The sequence below is a fragment of the Pantherophis guttatus genome, chromosome 2, assembly GCF_059756535.1.
Source record: "Pantherophis guttatus breed Tessera chromosome 2, ASM5975653v1, whole genome shotgun sequence".
Lineage (NCBI taxonomy): Eukaryota > Metazoa > Chordata > Lepidosauria > Squamata > Colubridae > Pantherophis > Pantherophis guttatus.
The window spans coordinates 14367765-14381929 of NC_142064.1; the positions used below are offsets into that span (position 1 = coordinate 14367765).

At 43.0% G+C, this 14165-nt stretch overlaps 1 protein-coding gene across 1 annotated transcript in view; it reads left to right on the forward strand.

Moving 5' to 3' along the window:
* Nucleotides 1-14165, forward strand: part of DCC (DCC netrin 1 receptor) — a 1302851-nt gene that overhangs the window by 346620 nt on the left and 942066 nt on the right. The gene's annotated exons all lie outside the window — the stretch shown is intronic.

The following is a 14165-nucleotide window of genomic DNA, read 5'->3' on the forward strand; positions in this document are numbered from 1 at the left end:
CCCCTGGAGTGGGGTGGGAATGAAGATTTTACAGTAGCCTTCCCCTGCCACACCCACCAAGCCATGCCTCGCCCAACAAGCCACACCCACAGAACTGGTAGTAAAAATTTTTGAAACCCAACACTGATCCCAGTGAACAGCAAATAACCTCCTGCAAAATGTGGGATTTCCAATCTAGATTGAGCCATGGGATGAGAAATGTTATAGATTAGAGTGCAAGTAGCCTTTGAGTTACAACCATTCATTTAATGACTGTTTGAAGTTACAGCGGCACTGAAAAAGGTGATTTGCGGCCGGTTTTTACACTTTTTTTTTTTTTGCTTTAATTTATATGCTGCCCTTCTCCGGAGACTCAGGGCGGCTTACAATGCGTTAAGCAATAGCCTTCATACTTTTGTATATTTATACAAAGTCAGCTTATTGCCCCCATAATCTGGGTCCTCAATTTACCTACCTTAGAAAGGATGGAAGGCTGAGTCAACCTTGAGCCTGGTGAGATTTGAACTTGCAGTAATTGCAAGCAGCAGATGTTAATAACTTACAACTGTTGCAGCGTCTTCGTGGTCACATGATCAAAATTTGGGGGGCTTCTGTTTTATGATAGTTGCATTGTCCGGTGGCCACCATTTCTAACCTTCCCAAATGGCTTCCAACAAGCCAAGTCAATGAAGGAAGCCAGAATCAACTGCAGTAATTTGGGTAACAATTGTGGCAAAAGTTGATAAAACAGGGCAAAAGTCACTGAACAATTGCCTTGGTTAGCAATGGAAATTTTGAGCTCAATTGTGGTTGTAAGAGCCCTGATGTTGCAGTGGTTAGATGGCAGTATTGCGGGCCGACTCTGCCCGTAGTCTGGTATTCGATCCTGACAGGTTCGAGATTGACTCAGCCTTCCATTCCTTCCGAGGTGGGTAAAATGAGGACCCAGATTGTTGAGGGCAATATGCTGACATTGTAAAGTGCCTGGAGAGTCCTGTAAAGCACTATGGAGCAGCATATAAATCTACGTGCTATTGGTATTCCCATTGCTATCGTTATCACTACTGCTATTGCTATATTAAATTGAGGAACTACCTATATCTTCAATCAGTTGATATATTCTGCTCATTCTTCTCAGCTTGATAAATGGGCAGCTATGGAGTTACAGCCAATAGTTGTAACCAACTCAGCACAACCCCGGACTCTGAAATCCTCTTCTCCTTGGAAAGAAATTTCAAAGGCAAATTTTGTCTTGTCTTGAGTAAAAAAACCAACCATGATAAAAAGTAATGAAGATGTATTTTATTTATTTTTCTGCTTGGAAATTGGAGACGAGAGGGTGTAAAGCAGATGTGACTGGCTGCCACTCAAAAGATATTTTCACAGTGTCCTCACTCTTTCTTTCCATGTCAAGAATTACATTTCATGCCCACATAGGTGACGGGAAGCTCGTTCTGCTCCTTGCCTCCTCCTATCCTGCATTTGTTTTCATTTCTTCTTGACACGGCTGTGATCCATGGTGCAACTCATCGCTGGAAGTTTTTCTCCTGAGAATAGACAAGCATAGACTGTTTCTCAAGTCAAACCTTGATGTGACTCTTGTGTTTTCACTGTCAAGTCAAGTCCAAGTCAGTCAAGTCAGTCTGAGCATTCTTGTGAATTAATAAGAGTATGTTAGATGATCCAGTTGGCCCAACAGACGAATGAAAATACAAGAGGTACGGATATTCTGAGATGTCTCTAAAGTTGTATTATATATGTGTTTGTTCATAGTACCAATACTCAGAGTGCAGCAATGCCACTTTCACAAGTATTATTTGCTAGTACTGGACGTAATAACTGTCAGGCACCAAGGATCAGGTCCATACATTAAATTCCAATTCAAAAGATTTATTGTTCAAGGTTGTACACAAGAATCTAGTCAAATGAAGTTCAATACTAAATTGGCACCAGATAAGAATCAGCAGAATTCAGAAAAGGTTGGATGCAGTAGTGATATTCAATTTTTTTTACTACCGGTTCTGTGGGCATGGCTTGGTGGGCATGGTGTGGCTTGGTGGGCATGGCTTGGTAGGTGTGGCAGGGGAAGGATACTGCAAAATCTCCATTCCCATCCCACTCCAGGGGAGGGATACTGCAAAATCTCCATTCCCACCTCACTCTGGGGCCAGCCAGAGGTGGTATTTGCTGGTTCTCCGAACTACCAGTTTCTCCAGAACCTGTCAGAACCTGCTGAATTTCACCCCTGGTTGGATGGAGTCTAGGCTAACTCATCACAGTCAACTTTGCATGGCTAGCTTGGCATGGCCAACTTGCCACAGCCAACTTGCTGCTGCCAATTTGTCATGGGACAATCACCTGGGAGAATTCAGCGTGGGATTAGTTCCTTTTATTATCCATCAAAGCATTACAAAAGCTAGTAGTCTTCGGGATGTTTCCTTTGATGCAAGAGATAACATAATTTTGATGAAAACGTGGTCAACAAAAGTAAAAGGAAGTAAGTGAATCCTGCAGTGAATTGGCCATGGCAAGTTGGCCATGGCAAGTTGGCCATGGCAAGTTGGCTGTGGTGAGTTGTCCCATTTCAGTTGGATATGGACTTTTATGGGAATGTTATGACTCTAAGCTAATGATGCACTTAACTCCACCTCCCAGCTCTACCTGCTCTTCTACAGTAACTGAGAATACAAGATTTGGTCTTGCACCAGTTTGCATTACCCATCTTCCTAATTCGGTGTATTAAACATGTACTTGGAATCCATATCCCAGAATTTCAGTCAGGGGATATTTTTCATGAAAGTGTTCCTTAACAAGCAGGAGGCAGGAATTACTGGCAAAACCTCTTTTTATTTACATGACTGTGACTTATGTCCATTCACAATCAGCAAGGTTTGTCCAAACAGTTTTTCAAAGGAGTATTTCTCAACACACCTTATCTCACTTGGCAAGCTGCCACGTAAATTGTTTCCAACTGCAGTACAAGACAAAACTTGGAACAGAGCCTCTCAGAGTCACAGAGTCACAGAATGAACAAATCGGTTCGTTCAAAAGTCCACTCCGTGTTTCCTCCTCTTTTATTTCCTATGGGAGGGGCCAATTATCTCCAAGGTGTGGCCTTACTCCCGAGTCGACCCTGCTTTCTTGATTGATCTTGTCTTCTGGCAGCTCTGCACATGCGCACACTGGGAACAGGCTCCAGCTGTTCCTCTGCCTCACTGCTGTCTATCTCCCTCTCTGCCTCTGATGCAGAGCCCTCGTCCGAGCTTTCCCCAGCCCCCAGGACTGGCCCAAGTTCCTCCCCAACCTCCTCACTGTCCGATTCTGCTGCCAGCTCCACTGGCCGCCAGCGGGCCACAACAGAAAGAAAGTCATTGTGGGATGGATGTTAAGGTGCTGGACATGGGAACAACCATCACTCTTAGCTTTGGGACAGATGTATCTGCAGAGGAAGTCAAGAGGGACAAATGCTGAAAGCAGGATTGTGTCATTATGACACCTATATGAATCACACGCATATATAAAAGTGGTGGAGCTTCCATTGAAATGACCCAGTACTGTTCTTGTCAGCTTGATGGAAATAATTGGGTCTTATGGATGTTTCTGCCATGAAAGTTCATTGGGTGAACTTGGCCAATCAATCAATCAATCTTGGGACAACCTAGATCACATAGATTTTTTCAGAATTTATACTGAGCCCCATTTATACCCCAAGCAAAGCCACCCTAGAGTAACCCCTTTTAGGAGTACCTGTTAGAGCAGTTGTGATGGTACCACTCTCCATAATAAATGATAGCAAGCATTTTATTACAGTCTTCTGTAATTAAGTGGACAGAGAGTTTCTATTTGTTTCAGAGCCTAACAAGCTACTCCAGTTGCCAAAGCAGTTGCTATGAAGCTGCACATCACTGCTCTCTCTCTCTCTCTCTCTCTCTCTCTCTCTCACTCTCTCTCTCTCTCTCTCTCTCTCTCTCTCTCCCTCCCTCCCTCCCTCCCTCCCTCCCTCTCTCTCTCTCTCTCCCTCTCTCTCTCTCTCTCTCTTCACTAAGATTCTATTCTGGAGTTTTCAGTTTGCCAACGTTTGGAAATAGAAGGAATGGTATCATGTGGATAATTGGATAACAGATATGATGAATTGCTTCTTGCTTGACAGCTAGCATAGGTGCTAATATCTGTGATAAAATAGAAGTCATAATTTTATAGGAAGAGAAAAGAACAAGAGGGGAAGGTTAGCAGCGTAGAAATTCCAGATTTAAAAGGTCATGTTAATTCTGGCAAAGTGAGATTATTCTGCATTTGGTCCATTCTGTCCAGGTGTTCCCGAAATCAAGATTCCTTGAAATGTCACATCATCTTCAGTACATCTTGTTTTGATAAGCATATGAAGCGGTATTGGGTATTTGTCTGTACTGGGAACATTCTCAGTATCTTAAGGAGCTGATGAGGTCCCTGTGATTATTTTATTCGTCTAGTACCGTGATCGCAAACCTATGGCACGCATGCCACATGATGGCATGCATAGCCATATCTGTGGGCATGCAAGCTCAGCTCTGGTACACCAGCTGATTTTCAGGCCTTCTGGGCCCACCAGAAATAGGGGAACAGGATGTTTCCTGCCTCCAGAGGACCTTTGGGGGGGGGAAGGCCCATTTTTCTCTCTCCCCAGCCTCCAGAGCCTTTCTAGGAATCTGGGGAGGGTGAAAACGGCCTTCCTCACACACCCCCGGAGGCCGTCCGGAGGCCGAAAATGGCACGTTTGCCAACTTCCGGTGGGATCAGAACTTCCATTTTTTTGCTGTCCCCAGCCTCCAGAGCCTTTCTAGGAGTCTGGGGAGAGCAAAAACAGCCATCCCCACCCCTCCGGAGAGCTCCCGGGGGGGAGGGGGGAGGCCGTTTTCGCCCTCTCCAGTCTTCTAGAAAGGCTCTGGAGGCTGGGGACAGCAAAAAACGGGCCTACCATGCCATCACGTGCCAGGAGCGGGGGAAGCGGGGGGGTGTCACGCACACATGTGCAGGGGCAGGGTGCATAGAATTATGGGTGTGGGCACGTGCATGCATGACCCCCCCACACTCCTGACACACGATGGCAAAAGGTTAGCCATCACTGATCTAGTACTTGCCTGCAGGCATTTTAGGCTGAACAAAGGTCCAATCTACCCAATTTCTTACTTTTTCTTGTAACTTTGTACTTTGTCTCTCTAGAGAGATTGTTGAGGATGAAATGCACATGACAGAATATCTTCAGGGCACAATCTAGGATTGTAATGCATTCCCATCCGTCTGTCTATCTATCTATCTATCTATCTATCTATCTATCTATCTATCTATCTATCTATTTATTTATTTATTTTTAAATTTCTATACTGCCCTTCTCCCTGAGGACTCAGGGCAGTGTACAGCCAAAATTAAAAAACATGCAGTACAAATATTAAAAAAAAAAATTAAAAGATATATAAATTTGGCCCAATTAAAATTCACTACCAATTAGAACATTTAAAAATTTCTTCTTAAGCCAGCCCGGCTTGCTTGAAAAAATGGGTTTTAAGGGCACGACGGAAGGCACTGAGGTCTTGGATTCTCCTTATCTCTGGGGGCAGCTGATTCCAGAGGGTAGGTGCCCCCACAGAGAAGGCCCTCCCCCTGGGGGTCACCAGCCTGCACTGTTTGGCTGATGGCACCCCGAGGAGGCCCTCTCTGTGGGAGCGCATAGGTCGATGGGAGGTCGTCGGTAGCAGCAGGCGGTCTCGAAGATAGCTAGGCCCTATGCCATGGAGTGCTTTAAAGGTGATAACCAACACTTTGAAGCGCACCTGGAAGACCACCGGGAGCCAGTGCAGCTCGCGCAGGAGTGGTGTTACATGGGAGCGCCATGCTGCTCCCGTCACTACCCGCGCTGCTGTGTTCTGGACCAGCTGGAGCCTCCGGGTGCTCCTTAAGGGGAGCCCCATGTAGAGAGCGTTGCAGTAGTCAAGGCGAGAGGTGACGAGGGCATGAGTGAAGGGGAGAGGGTCTCCAAACTTGGCAACTTTAAGACTTGTGGACTTCAACTCCCAGAATTCCTCATCCAGCCATGCTGACTGGGGAATTCTGGGAGTTAAAAGCCATAAATCTTAAAGTTGCCAAGTTTGGAGACTCCTGGTCTAGAGAACAGCAGAAGTCTTTAATGACTGAAATGTACTAGAACTCATTAAATACATTCTTCTTCACTCATTCAAGTTATCATTCCAGAATAAAACTCAGTTTTGAAGTTACAACTTCGGCAACTAGCAGAGTCCTATCATTCCAACTTTCCCGCTCTCTATTGGTGCTGAAAACAGGCAGCACACAAGTCCTCCAAATGTCTTCAAGTTGTCAGAATCCATAAATGAGGACCTTGTTTTCATTCTGTAAAAAAATAACTGACAATGGAGAGGAAGGGGAAGTGGTCCAGCTGTTGGTATGTCATTCAAATTACAAGATGGATTGAGGCAAAGTATCACTGTTGCATCTGAAGTTCTCTAAGGAAAAGAAAAAAAATGTAGCCTTTTCATTCTTTTAGTTCAAATCCGGAGGAGTGATAAAGGAACGACAGTTGTATGTCTATAGAGAAGAGAGAAACATGAATTCAGCTCTCTTGAATTCTGACCTCGTGCCTCTGATTTGGGATTGAGGGAATTGAAACCCAGCACAACCAAAGGGAGCTAGTATAGGGGGGGAAAAGGTTTATTACTCAAATTGGATAAGTCTGACAAAATGGGAACTCTGTCAGAACATTTTTTTTTACTGAAGTTTAAAATTACAAACTAACTAACATTTAAAATAAAAAACTAATATAAACTGAGAAGAATATAAACAACAAAAAAGTGCAAAAATGGTGGGGGAGGGGAAAAGGGGAAAATATATAAAAAGGAAAACAAAAAAAATATAGAAAGAAGTAACTTCCTCCTTCATCAAGACAAGTATAAACATTTTTAATAGCTTAACACTTCTAATATTTTAACCCAAACTTCCTCCATCCCATATCTCATCTTTTCAGATATCGGCAAATAATAAAACCTCCTTGTTCAGTATATTTTAACTTTAAACAAGTAAATCAATTTCATAATTCTTTCCTGCACTTTACACAACACTTTGTCATTTTCTACAAAACTCTTCTTCCCATGTCTTATCTCATATCTATCAACAAATCTTTAAAACCTCATCATTCAAACATAATCAAGAAAAATTCAATTAAAAGGTACTAGAAACAACAAATTGAAACTATTCATCTTTAAACCCTTCAACTGATGACCCAGAAATTAAATTATTATCATCTTCTCTTCATCTCCTCTTAACTAGAATATCATAGCTTATCACTTTCCCTAAAAATATACCAAAACTCTCTTCTTCCATATCTTATCCATAAACAAAATTTAAAGCCTCATCATTCAGGTCTAGCCAAGAAAAAAACATTAGAAGTCGTCCCATCCCATTCATGTTGGAAGTACTGAAGTGCTTCCGGGTTGAAAGGATTAGACAGTGACATCATCATTGTCCAAGGAATGTCCAACTGACAGCTCCTTTCATATCCGCATTAATATACCCATCTATCTACTTGAAATTGCATGATTTTGAACGCCTAGATGGGCAGGAGCTGGAGCGAATGACCGGAGCTCACCCCGTCATGCAGCAGCACTTGGGTTTTGAATGCGGGTTTGCTGATTGTCAACCCAGCATCCTAACCACATGAGCCACCACATTCTGCATTAGAAGCTGTTAAAAAGGGAGAAACATATATAGTTTAACCTTGATTAAATTGGCATCCTTTGTGAATCTAAGTTTTAATTTTAAGGTCTTGGTTATTCCTTTAATGCAGGGGTGTCAAACTTGATTTCATTGAGGGCCACATCAGGGTTGTGTTTGACCTTAGGGGGCCAGGATGGGCATAGTCAGGGTGGGCATTGCCAGTTTGACGTCACCCATGTTGGGGGCGGCTGTGGTGGCCAGTGAAAACGGGCTCCCGAGCTCTGTTTTTGGCTGCGACGGCCTCCTGCAACCCTCTGCCAGGGCCATGCGCGCCCCTCCTGAGCTCCATTTTGTTAGCAGGGGCACCATGGGATGGTCCTTCATTGTTTCCAGGGCAGCCCTATGGATCAGATCTAAGTACCCTGCGGGCCTTGAGTTTTAACATCGCTGCTTTAAGATAATGTCCCCAAAGTTTATTTTTTTCTTCTTTTGCTTTCCTCAGGAATTCTTTCATATATATTACACATCTATTTTGTGAAGAGATTCATGTGTCCCTTTTAACTATTGAAACCTCATCCAGATTCATTTGTTGGTATTGTATAACATGTTTATAAATATTATTCTTGAACACAATCAGTTTTAAATCTGTATCCAAGGCAGCCTCGTTTTCAGATATAACTTCTATCTAGTATCTCTTCTTTTAAGCCCATTTCTATTGTATCAGACAATCTAAAGAGTAAATTCTGGGTACATTGTTAGGATACAGCCTTAAATTCTCCCAAAGTTAAAATATTTTTCTCCATTCTGTATTAGTGGGAGTTTTCCTTTAATCATAATCTTTAATTCTTTCTGGTTGCCTCTAGTAACCAGCCTTGAAGGTCTCCTCTTATCACGTTTTTCTCTCATCCAGAACATTTCCCAGGAAGAGATTTCTTAGATTTAAACTCATATCTTCATGTATTTTTAATAGGATTTTAAACAAAAAAGAAATATTTTATAACTTTTTCCAAGTCGTGTTTCCAGTCAATCTGTCCCCTTAGTCTGTTTAACATCTTTTCAAAAATCAACATTCTAATCGCCCTTTTACTGCTTATTTCCAAATTAAAAACACATTTTTCTTTCTGTTTTAAATTTACATAGGTTTTCTTCCCATGTGGCTTGGAGGAAAATCACCCAGTCTAATAATACTTGCCCTTCTCTGGAGCTTCTTAATGTCCCCAAACCAAAACAATTTATAAGCCATTTCCAATAAATCTGATTAAGAGGGGAGGTGGACGAACCCAGTATCCTTATGAAATTTTCTGACTGCAGCTTAGGGGAAAATGCCTCTATCCATTCCCAGAGCTCTAAAAGCCATTGGAGACCACTACTTTATGATCCCATCACAGGGAGCATCTGTAAGGAGCCATCTGGGTGATCTCAAATCCTCTGCTTCTCCAGAGAGGGATCTACTTTCTACTGAAATTGTGAGCTCTACTACAAGCAAAACTGTCTTAGTTCACTATAATTCCCAGGAAATATCCACAATCCTGCTTTCTCATTCCAGAATAAAGGTGTACTGTATTGCTGCCCCTTTGATACTTTCAAAGTCAGGTGCATCGCCATTGTTTTTTTTGTTTTTTTTTAATTTGATTTCTCTGGAGACTCAGGGCGGCTTACAGTGCGTTAAGCAATAGCCTTCATACTTTTGTATATTTATACAAAGTCAGTTTATTGCCCGCACAATCTGGGTCCTCATTTTACCTACCTTAGAAAGGATGGAAGGCTGAGTCAACCTTGAGCCTGGCAAGTTCAATGTTGTTCAATGCTTCCTTTCTTAAATTTGTGCTGTTGACTTGGCTGCAATCTGCTAGAGTCCCTGTGTACTCTGAATAGGGTTATGTCCCCATGTATTCTAAATATTTGGGTGAGATTAATCTAGACAGGACACGATGGCTCAGTGGCTAAGACACTGAGCTTATTGATCAAAAGGTCGGCAGTTCAGCGGTTCGAATCCCTAGTGCCTCGCAATGGGTGAGCTCCCATTCCTTGTCCCAGCTTCTGCCAACCTAGTAGTTTGAAAGCACGTAAAAGAATGAAAGTAGAAAAATAGGGACCACCTTTGGTGGGAAGGTAACAACGTTCCATGCACCTTTGGTGTTTAGTCATGCCGGCCATATGACCACGGAGATGTCTTAAGGACAGCGCTGGCTCTTCAGCTTTGAAACGGAGATGAGCACCACCTCCTACAGTCGGGAACAACTAGCACATATGTGCAAGGGGAACCTTTACCTTTAGTCTAGACTAGAATCATAGCATTGGAAGAAACCTTAGAAGTCTTCTGTTCCATTAACTAATTGTTGTCACTGTTAGGAAATTCCTCTTTAATTCCAGATTGGATCAGCTAGGTTTTGTCCCTAGAGGTAATAATAAATCAATTTATATCAGAATGGATTTTTCAAAAAATGGTGTAGGAAATATACTATCTATAAACAACATAAAGATTTTTGGAGCCTTTGGTTTCCATACATGGTTGTCCTCGTATACTTGTTTTGAGAAAAGAAAATAGAGTCAACTTGAATCTTACACCAATATTATTAGTCAAAGATACAGATTAAACATCTCCATTGTCAATTATAAGGGGTGTTAATTGATTTATTCTATTTTTCTTTCACGTTGCTCCTTTATTATATTACTGATGTGTTCATACAAATTGGTAAATAAATAAACAAATGCAATTATGCAGTCAGATCCAGGTTACTTTGTGTTCATGAAAAGATAGATAGTCAGTGGTAGGATTCAGCCGGTTTGCACTGGTTCACATGAACTGGTTGTTAAACCCTCTGCTATCAAAGTGGATCCTGGACACTGTGCTCTACTGCAATGGAGAAATGGGCAATGGAGTAGCTGTTGCGAGGGAAGGAGAAGGCCGCTTTCCTTCTTCCTTCCCTCATGCCAGCTGCTCCCCGTTTCTCTATAGCAGTGCAGCACCCAGGATCCACTTTGATAGCGGGGATGGGGGGTGGGGGGAGGTGATTTAACAACTGGTTCACCCAGCATCAGGTTGGCCATTACACCTCCCACAACAGCCAAACTGACCCTGGGTGAACTGGTTGTTAAATTATTTGAATCCCACCACTGGATAAAGTACAACTTAGAGCAGTGATGGCTAACCTTTTCCAGACCGAGTACCCAAAGCACACATATGCCCGAACCCCCAAAATACAATGCATGCACCCCAGCCCCTGTGCATGTGCGCACCTCCTGCATACCCCATGCCCCCCACGCATGCACGGCAGAGATAGGAAGACCAGCTGGGTGGCAGGAGGCGCACACGCATGCACAGCAGAGCTTGTGAGGGCGTTGATTAATCCCATTCTGCTTTTGGGATAATCGCACCTGATTACGAGGGGTGGATCGAGACTTTTCCTTGCAATTATACTTTAAGCAAATAAAACCCGAAGATATATTTTCTAAGAAAACTCATTTATTTGTTATAAAGAAAATAAAACACCTAACTGATCTAATTGGTTACATTTTGAAAAAGTTCGTGCCGGCTATTTCTCAGCCGGACCTTTCTGGCAAGAGAACAAAGGAAAGAGTGTGTGTGTGTGGAATGGAATGTGGATGGAGACACATGCGCAGTTTAGCTTACTGATAACAATTTTTGGCATGCTACGGAAAGTCTGATAGTCCAGAAATAAGAGCTCAGCTGGTAAATAAAAGAACGCAGTGACAGAGCTGAACTGGGGCGATGGCTCGTGTACCATCAGAGAGGGTGTGCCATCTCTGGCATGCATGCCATAGGTTCGCCATCACGAATTTAGAGTACAAGATGACAAAATGTAATCTTGATACAGGTGAACTCACAAACACAATGCTTAGTGCAATTCTAAACAATATAGCCATGCACATGGTAAATATGGTAACTATGGTAAAGTATCCTTGGATGGTTGGATGTATCCTGTAGGAACTGTGATTCATGAGGCCTACAAATGGCGCAGTTCCAGAACTACAGAAATTGTCCTAATTCAACTAGAATTGCAGAGATACCGATTTTATAATTCCAGGGGAAAAACAGCCCTGAAATTACAAAAGGAAAGAGAAAATAAAATACGGTGTATTCTCTCGTGTACATGTTTTGCTGTTAAGGTAGAGTCACCTCTAGACGAGATGGGCAGTACAGAAATCTAATAGATAAATATAATAAATAGGGTGATTTTGGGAAAAAATGATCATGTAGTTGGTAGTACAGTGGTCTAAGGCACCCTGTTATTAAGCTGGTTATTAAGACCAGCTGCCTGCAATTACTGCAGGTTCGAATCTCGCCAAGGCTCAAGGTTGACTCAGCCTTCCATCCTTTCTAAGGTAGGTAAAATGAGGACCCAGATTGTGGGGGCAATAAACTGACTTTGTATAAATATACAAAAGGATGAAGGCTATTGCTTAGCGCATTGTAAGCCGCCCTGAGTCTCCGGAGAAGGGCGGCATATAAATCAAAATTTAAAAAAAAAAAAAAAGTCTCCAGAGGGGTGGGAAATGTGTTCTTCTTTGATTGCACAACCCGAAGTTGGCCCAACAGCTTGACCAGATCACAGACCAGTAAAAATAGGAATGTGTCATATTAAAACCAACCCAGCTCAACTTCCTTGCATATGTTCAAGGCATCCCATGAAATCTAATAAGCAGCCTCTGTGTTGGACAGCAGTTATTTCACAGTGCATTGTATCTAATTAAGGGCTCCTGATAACAGTATCTCAGTTTGTTTGGAAAGCTAATGAGAAAAAAAGAGTGCAGACACAATTAGTACCTGTCATTCTCTCATGCAAATGAAAAATCAGACAGAATGATAGCCCTGAAAGGTACCCAATTAATTGCACCACATTTAGCAGCTTTGAAAAAAAGAACTTTGGCTTGGGTCCTGAGATACAATTGGCTAAGTGGGCAGTTTTGAACAGCAGGACTTGAAGCTGCTTTTTCACTTGTGACCACGATCTAAAAATTCTTGCTGCTGTTCCTATGCATCACTTAAAGGTAAAGGTAAAGGTTCCCCTCGCACATATGTGCTAGTAGTTCCTGACTCTAGGGGGTGGTGCTCATCTCCGTTTCAAAGCTGAAGAGCCAGTGCTGTCCGAAGACGTCTCCGTGGTCATGTGACCGGCATGACTAAAAGCCAAAGGCACACGGAACACTGTTTCCTTCCCACCAAAGGTGGTCCCTATTTTTCTACTTGCATTTTTTATGTGCTTTCGAACTGCTAGGTTGGCAGAAGCTGGGACAAATAACGGGAGCTCACCCCATTACGTGGCACTAGGGATTCGAACTGCTGAACTGCTGACCTTTCAATCAAAAAGCTCAGCGTCTTAGCCACTGAGCCGCTGCATCCCTTTTATGCAACCCTTAGGAAGTTTTTTCCCTCCTAACATTCAGTTCCACCCTGCCATTTAAGGAGTATAAAAGTATTACTTACAGGTAGTATTTGACTTATGACCACAGCCGAGCCCAGAATTTCTGTTGCTAAGCAAGACAATTGTTAAGTGAGTTTTGCTCCATTTTGCGACTTTTCCTGCCACGGCTAAGTGAATCACTGCCATTGTTAAATTTGTAACATGGTTAAGAGAATCTGGCTTCCCCATTGATTTTGCTTGTCGCAAAAGGTGGTCAAATGATACCCGGGGCATTGCAACGGTCATAAATATGAGCTTGTTGCCAAACGTCTGAAAGTAACACGGTTGTTAAGTGAATCTGGCTTCCCCGTTGTCTTTGCTTGTCTGAAAATGGTTAAAGGAGATCACATGATCCCAGGACACTGCAAGCGGCATAAGTATGAACCAGTTGTCAAACATCCAAATATAAATCATGTGATCATGGAGATGCTGCGATGGTCAAACGTGTGGAAAATGGTCAAGGGTCACTTTTCTCTCTGTGCTCTTTCTAGAGTCTGTTTATGTGCTTATGGAGCCTGGGAAGAGCGAAAAACAGGCCTTCTGGTCCCACTGGAACTTGGCAAACGGGCCATTTCCAGCCTCTGGAGGGCCTCCGGGGGGTGGGGGTGGCCATTTTCACCCTCCCCAGGCTCCAAGCAAGCCTCTGGAGCCTGGGAAGGGCAAAAAACAGACCTACCGGGGCCACCATGCCATCATGTGCCAAAAGTGTACACATGCGTGGGGCACATTGCATTATGGGTGTGGGCACGCGCGTGCATAAACCCCCTGCCCTCCCCCTGCTTTTGGCACTTAGGGTTCCTGCCAAAGCAGGGGGTTGGACTAGAAGACCTCCAAGGTCCCCTCTGACTCTGTTGTTCTGTTTACTTACAGTACACATACACTCAGTTTGCAGTTCAGCATTTTTAAGAAATCTGTCTTTTCTGATTGAACGTAGCTCAATATCTTCCACCATGTGTCCTTCAAAAGAAAGATAAATACAGTAACAGAGTTGGAAGGGACTTTGGAGGTCATCTAATCCAACCCCCTGCTCACACAGGAGACCTGTACTAGGGATTCAAA